General features: G+C 44.8%; 1 pseudogene; it reads left to right on the forward strand.

Annotated features, from left to right (window-relative positions):
• Positions 1-267: 267 nt before the first annotated feature.
• On the forward strand, positions 268-4,904 carry LOC138498217 (histone H2B 1.2-like; annotated as a pseudogene).
• Positions 4,905-7,247: the final 2,343 nt, after the last annotated feature.

Genomic DNA, 7,247 nt, shown 5'->3' on the forward strand with positions numbered 1-7,247 from the left:
CCACAAACCCATTTGACCTCTACCCACGGCCAATTGCAGCATTGAACTTTTGAACTACTGCATCCCCCACTGCGTAGCGATGTAAAGCAGACCAAGATGTGTTCCTAAAAGCGACTTAAAACTTCAACCAGCTACATTGGAGTAATAAGGCGAAAACCTTGGTATCCAAAAAACACACTGCCAGAATATCTCTGGCAGAGAGAAAGAAGTCAGGCGGTGTGTACTAATTTCTCCTGCTCCTCACAGAGTGAACGCCAGCTGCAGACCATGCCTGAGCCAGCCAAGTCTGCCCCAGTGCCCAAGAAGGGCTCCAAGAAAGAGCTCTCCAAGCCACCCAAGAAGGACAGGAAGAAGCGCAAGAGGAGCAGGAAAGAGAGCTATGCCATTTACATCTACAAGGTGATGAAGTAGGTGCACCCTGACATCTCTTCTAAGGCCATGGGCATCATGAACTCATTTGTCAATGACATCTTCGAGCGCATCACCGGGGAAGCCTTCTCCGTGGCTCACTACAACAAGCGCAAGACCATCATCTCCAGGGAGATACAGACTACAGTGCGACTCCTGCTGTCTGGTGAGCTGTCCAAGCACACCATGTCCGAGGACACCAAGGCTGTCATCAAGTACACCAGCTCCAAGTCAGGGCAGCCACAGCCCTGTGTGCCACAGCTCCCCGCACAAAAAAGCTCAAAGGCTCTTTTAAGAGCCGCTCACCACCTCATGCTCTCTGAATCAAGAGACGTTGATGAGAAAAGAGACTTGGGCACAGAAGGCTCTGTTGCTGGAAATAGAACTGTATCCTTGTGTCGAAGAAGCCAGATTGTGTGCTTTGCCCGAGTGAACCGCCTTGCCCTGTGCTGAAAACATGGGGAAGGGAGGCCAACGGCCCGAACATCCTGACATATCATTTTGTGAACACTTCTTTCTTTTTCATGAACATTACCCCACGCTATTGCTAAATTAGCGGTAAGGATTGGCAATAAATATTTTTTTAGCATATGCCCTTTTACTTTGAAAAGACTCCACTAAGCCTGCATTATTATTATTTGATGGTCGTAGCTTGCTACCATATATAGATTTAGCTTTAGATTGGCGTTTTTCAGACCCTTGTGAAAGTTCATTAAACACCCCCGAACTGCAGTCACTTGTGTCTGTCTTACTGTTGATACCATGCCTTCCTTACAACACTTAGAGTCATGTGCCTGACTTTACCTGACCCAATTAGCGGTACATGTCCAATTTGATGTATAAGAGTTAGCTTTGTTACTCTGTCGCCCTCTTTCTCGGCCCAGTGTTTGTGTGGAAAGGGGAGGGTGAGCTGGGAGATCAGGGAATTCTATGAAATAGGATGGGTCAAGTTTACGGGAAAGGGGAGAATACCGTGTCTCACCATAGGCTGTCTCACCCCCACTTCCCGAAGACCCCTCACCCAGGTGATCCTTCCACATTGGTCCACCCCCAGTGTCTGGATCCAAAGGCGATGGGCATGCCCTGGCCAGCTGAGAGAGAAATCCCAGGGGACTAGCAGGTGAGACACCCCCCGGCTTCTCACATACCCTTCCCCAATGCAATGTAGCCACATCTGTTTCACAGGGAAGCCAGGAAAAGAAATTGACATTCCCCAGTTCCTTTCCTTTTCAGTGTTCCACAGTGAAACAGTAGGGTTGCAGGTCTAAGAACCATTGCATGACTCAAGGGTTAGAGTCCTTTCGTTGACCTTTCCATACCAAAGGTGAATGGTCCGTAACAAGTGTGAACTTTCTCACCAGAATATAGTACCTCAGATGAATAATTGCCTATTTGATGGCAAGGGACTCTAATTCCAATACAGAGTAATTTTTCTCAAGTGGGACAACTTTATGACTAGTGAATAGGATGGGGTGTTCTAATCCATCGCATATTTGTGACAATACTGCTCCTAATCCAGTGAGGGAGGCATTAGTCTGTAATACAAATTCCTTTGAGAAATATACCATGTTCTTAGAATCCGTCTACTTGTGGCCTTTTGACACGTAGAGTAGCCGACAAATTCTTCCTGATGATGTATCTCTTTGTGTAAACGTATAAACACACAAATAAATCTATTAACTAGAAGATGGATTACCAGATGAAACCGCAGGCTGCAAAGAAATACCAAGAAAGAAATCATCAATACACGTGAGGAACACAGGCACTGAATACAGATCACAAGTACAGACGGAACTAACCTGGTATCAACCAATCGTTGTTCTCTGACCTGCGAAGTCTATGTGTTCTGGCTCCACTCAGCCCTACAAGAATGAGGTATGCAGGTTCAGACAGACACAATAACTGGAAATTACATAGAAAGAGAAAGCTAAAGGCAAAAGTCAGATGCAACACTTACCAGAGGGTATGGTAATACAGCCAGTAGTCTAGGAAGTTCTTTCTCCAGTGTACCAGAATCTGTGGCAATGGAATTCTTAGGAACAGAACAAACACCACCGGCACGAGGATGCCTAACCTAAGGTGGCACCAGTCTCTAGTCCCCATGGGCCACCGGAACCCGACGGCACGTGGACACCTAGAGCAGAGGAGAAGCACACACCCAGGAAGCCTCTAGCCCGTGCGTGATGTGCTTGGCATCAATCCTTAACAGACCATGAAGCAGAAATGAGGTTGGCAACTGGCTGGCAAATGTTGTACAAAACGTTTGTTTCTTTGTTTTGTTTTATTCATTATAATGTGCGCCAGACCCGGGGGTATCAGGGCACAACAGTTGCAGAGAATGCAAGGCTTAGTAACGACATTACAGGAAGTAGGCACAAATTAAACATATGTACAAGTTATAAACAGGCGAGCATGTTACATGAAATGGGCAGGAATAAGACATATGTACATGATAGGGCAGGAGAAGGGCGTGGGCACAGCAAGCAAGAGACAGTAATAAGACATATGTACAAGTTAGAGTAGGAGATAGTCATACGCACAGCAAACGAGTGCCGAGGACTACCATCACAATGGTCAAGCCTAATGGTCAGTAGATTTGAGCAGGTTAATGTAGCTGCGTCTAAAATTAAGGTAAGGTATTTGACCGAGACTTCCCAGCATTAACATATAAACCCCAGTTGGCCAGAAGGGTCCTGGAGAGCTGGCCCGCCCCACAGGGACAGGAACAAGAAGGGGGAGACTTAACTGCGGAATGAACGTGGGGAGGGGGGAGTAACATCCTCAGGTAATACGTGCCTACCAAATGTTGATCACAAGTGAATGTAATGCTTCCTGCCTTGTTCAAAAATAAAAATATTTAAAAAAAAAAATTCAGGTAAGGTTGGTCTTCTCTAAGAGAGAGTGGCAGGGAGTTCCAGAGTTGGGCAGCTTTCACGGGAAAGCTGCTGCCACCTGCCTTAGCGAGCTTAAATCCAGGAATGGTGAGGCAGTTGGTGTTACCCAGTTTTGTTGGTCTAGTGGAGGTTCTCCTGTGGAGTCTGGCAGTAAGATAGCTGGGTGCCGCATTGTTTAGAGCTTTGTGGCTGAGTGATGCGGTTTTTAGAAGGATTTTATTGTGGGTCGAAAGCCAATTGTTTTGGCGTCTAGTCGCTGTAATATGTGGTCTTCTAGTCACTCCAAGTGCAGCTCAGTCAGAGGTAGAAACAGTCCTTTAGCTGGTCCGGGTCATACACAGAGCAGGTAGTCCAAACAGAATCAATGAGCAATGCAAGGTAAGTTTAGGAGCAAAAGGTCGGCATCAAGATCAGCAAGACAGAAGGGCAAGGCGTGAGATGAATCCGGGGACAAGACGAGGGTCAGAATCGTGAGCTCTGATTTCCACAGGACGCTAGGAAAGCAACCCTAACACCAAATCAGAAGCACCGCGGCAAATCAGATAGGGATTTAAATAGTGGACACATGACCAAGCCGCGTTCAGACAAGAGACGCGTTGCGTTGTATTGGCTGCCAGCGTCTCCATGGCAACCTCCAGCTCTCCTGTGAGGAAAGCGTCTTGTGAGTTTTGTGAGCTTGGATTGCTTTTGTGAGGCATGGATTATGTTTCTTATTGCTATTAACCCCTAATTGATCACGCAAAGTAACAGGACCCCGCTTAATGCAATAAGAACAGCTGCAGTGTAACGCTTACCCTAGGTCTCCGCGGTAGCTTTATGCCTTTTCAGCTGAAGACCTGTTGTCTGTGTACTGATTCTGTGGAAACAACAATTATAACAAAACCTCTATTGTAAACCCCATTCACAAATTATAACTGTGATACAGTGTACCTTGAAATAACCCACCCTTCTCACCTGTGCTTTTGTTTTGTGGAGCTCTCCATCCTGTATTCTACAGGGGCGCGTTGGGTAGGTGACTTTTGATTTGAAGGGGCAGTGGTGTCGAAATATTCGTAACTGAACAATGTCCAAAACGTCTTCTAAAGGTATCTTGGGCAAGTCTTTCGGTGGAAATAATAATTATGTACAGTTCATCAGATACTGAATGGTCCCTATGTTGGAGAGATCTCTCTTGCTAGAATTTCCTTAAGTTTGTGCAGGTTTTTGGTTCCCTAACAAGTGCTGATGCTGTGGTATGACTGCAGCTATACTCGTTTTGAGGAAACGTACATTTACGTCAGTTCATCGAAAAAACGGAGTAATCGCTGCCTTCAGAAACAAGTCCGGTATGAAACAAGCGAAGAAAAGCCTTGCTGAGACTTCAGGTAAGCACATATGTAACTTCTTCTTTCATTCCTTTTTACAAGTTCATTCATTCATTAAATACCTTTGTTTTGCAGGTCTTCGGAAAAACTGTTGAAGAAAATACCTTCGGACGATGCAGAGATTGCTGAGAAAAACTTTAGGAAGAATATACTACAACCGCAGACAAAGGCTGCTGAGAGAAGAAATGCTGCGGCTGTGACGGAGCTTCTGACAGAAGATGCTAGGCTACGAATATAACAGCGGACTGTGGAAAAAACTTTGAAAAAACTTCAGTTCGGTAAGTCTTTAAAATTCTACTGCTATTCTGTTGATTTTGCTGTGGAAATTAATATCTTTGACTTGTTTTCTTCTATTGACAGATTCTGTCAGGAGATCGCTGGAAGCGTTACCCGCTGTCAGCGGAGAAGACGCGAAGCGAGAGCTTCGGCGGAGGCGGGGCTTAAGTAGCTCCCTCTGCAACAGGTGTAGCATACACTGTGAGTTATCTATGGACTTAGCATCAGCCATGTTGAGGGTAGGGAAGGCAATGTGAGTGTAATGAGCCTATTGGTACAATGCTAGGAGTGAGGTAAATGTCTCTTGAGCCAAGCTTGAAGCCACTCTTGACCCACTGATGAATATGAAGTTCCTTGCCATCCTAGTTTTACTGAATGGAATCTGTTTTCCTGTGCTGGGATCATGACACGCAGTTCCTGACACACTTTTAGTATTGGATTTTGGCATAAGGTTTGTTTCAGGATATTATAACATGCATTGTCCTCATCAGACCGACACATTTTCTGGGGCTCCGTGTTTCTCAGTTTATCTGTAAAATGTGGGACAAACCTACAGTAATAACCAATTAATCAGAGGAATGCCATGAGGTCTCTCTTGGTCTTGGGTGTGGGGCCATTTAGGACGGCTTTTACTTTTTGGGGGGGGGGCTGGACACTGCCATTCCCTACAAAGAAGCCTAGGTATTTCACGGCCGATTGAGCAAGCTTACATTTGGATGGATTGGCAGTTAAGCCAGCTTCTCTGAGGGTTCTTATAATAGAAAGATGAAAAAGATGGTTTGCCCAAGTTTTACTATAAATGACTATGTCGTCAATATATGTACCACAGAAATCACAGTAAGTCTTTAATATCCTGTCCATAAGTCGTTGGAAAGTGGCTGGGGCCCCATGCAGTCCAAAATGGAGGACTTTGAACTGGAATAGTCCCATTGATGTCGAGAAAGCTGTATTTTCCTTATCAGTCCAGATACAGAGACCTGCCAATATCCCTTGGTTAAATCTAGGGTTGACAGAAATGTGGCATTTCCGAGTTTATCTATCAACTCATAGATGCGTGGCATAGAATAGGCATTGAATGCGGAGCTGGCGTTGACCTGCCTGAAGTCTATGCAAAACCTCCAAGAATGATCGGGTTTAGTTACCAACACAATAAGGGAGGACCATGGACTTGAGAAGGGCTCCATAATGTTCGCCTCCAGCATTTTTTTTAACTTCATCAATTACTATCTGCCTTCGTGCTTCTGGGAGTCTATACGGTTACAAATGGACCACTTTTGCCTTTGGAGTTCTGATGTAATGATAAGTACTGTGTACTCCCCCTGTTTTTTTACAGAATACATCAGGGATAATAAGGTCATTCAGATCTTCTTGTTACTGTGTAGAAAACAAACAGGACAATATAGAGGAGGTAGTAGCGGAAGGATTTTCTTTCCACTCTTTTTGGAGATTTACTTGGTAGAGGTGGGTGTTTTGCCTTCTATCAGGTTGGGCTATTTTGTAGGTACAGGTTTCTGTTTGCTGTAGCACTTGATAGGACCCATGCCACTTTGAGACAAGTTTATTTTCGGAGGTAATTAGGTAAGACTAATACTTTCTGTCCTACTGAAAATGATCTTAAATTTACTTTTCTGTCATAGGTGGATTTTTGTTGGGCTTGAGCTTTCTACATGTGAGTGTGGACTAGACTCCGGACGAGTTTCATGTGCTATCGCAATTGGGTAGCTGTCTGTGAGAGGGGAATAGGTGCCTCTTCTCTTTCTTCCTAGGTCTCCTGGAGCATGTCTAAGAAATCTCTTGGTTCTCTAATGTAGAGTAATCCAAAAGGGGAGAATCCAGTGGATGCCTCAGGATTCTTTCTTACTGCAAATAAGGCCCACGGGATCATACAATCCCAGTCCTTCCCATCCTCATCTACCAATGTTCTCAAAATCATTTTGAGGGTTTTGTTAAATCTTTCTACCCATCCATTTGGGGGTGGTAAACTGAGGTTCCTAAGGTGGTAATGAGTAGTAATTCCTTGACTTCACCAATAAGCTTACTCATGAAATTGGATCCCTGATCCATTAGAATTTCCTTGAAGAAACCAACCCTTGAAAAGAATGGCAGCAGGTGTTTTACAAAGTGCTGGGTTGTGTTGTTCCGCACGGACAAGGCTTCTGGGTACGGTGTAGTGTAATCAACGATTTCTAGGACATATTAATTACCCAGTCTAGCAATTTCCAACGGCCCAATGATATCCATCCCAATTTGGGAGAAAGGGACTTCTATTATCGGTAATGAGTTTAGAGGGGCAGGTAAGGGATTA

This window comes from Ambystoma mexicanum, chromosome 5q, assembly GCF_040938575.1.
Source record: "Ambystoma mexicanum isolate Mex_15411 chromosome 5q, UKY_AmexF1_1, whole genome shotgun sequence".
NCBI lineage: Eukaryota > Metazoa > Chordata > Amphibia > Caudata > Ambystomatidae > Ambystoma > Ambystoma mexicanum.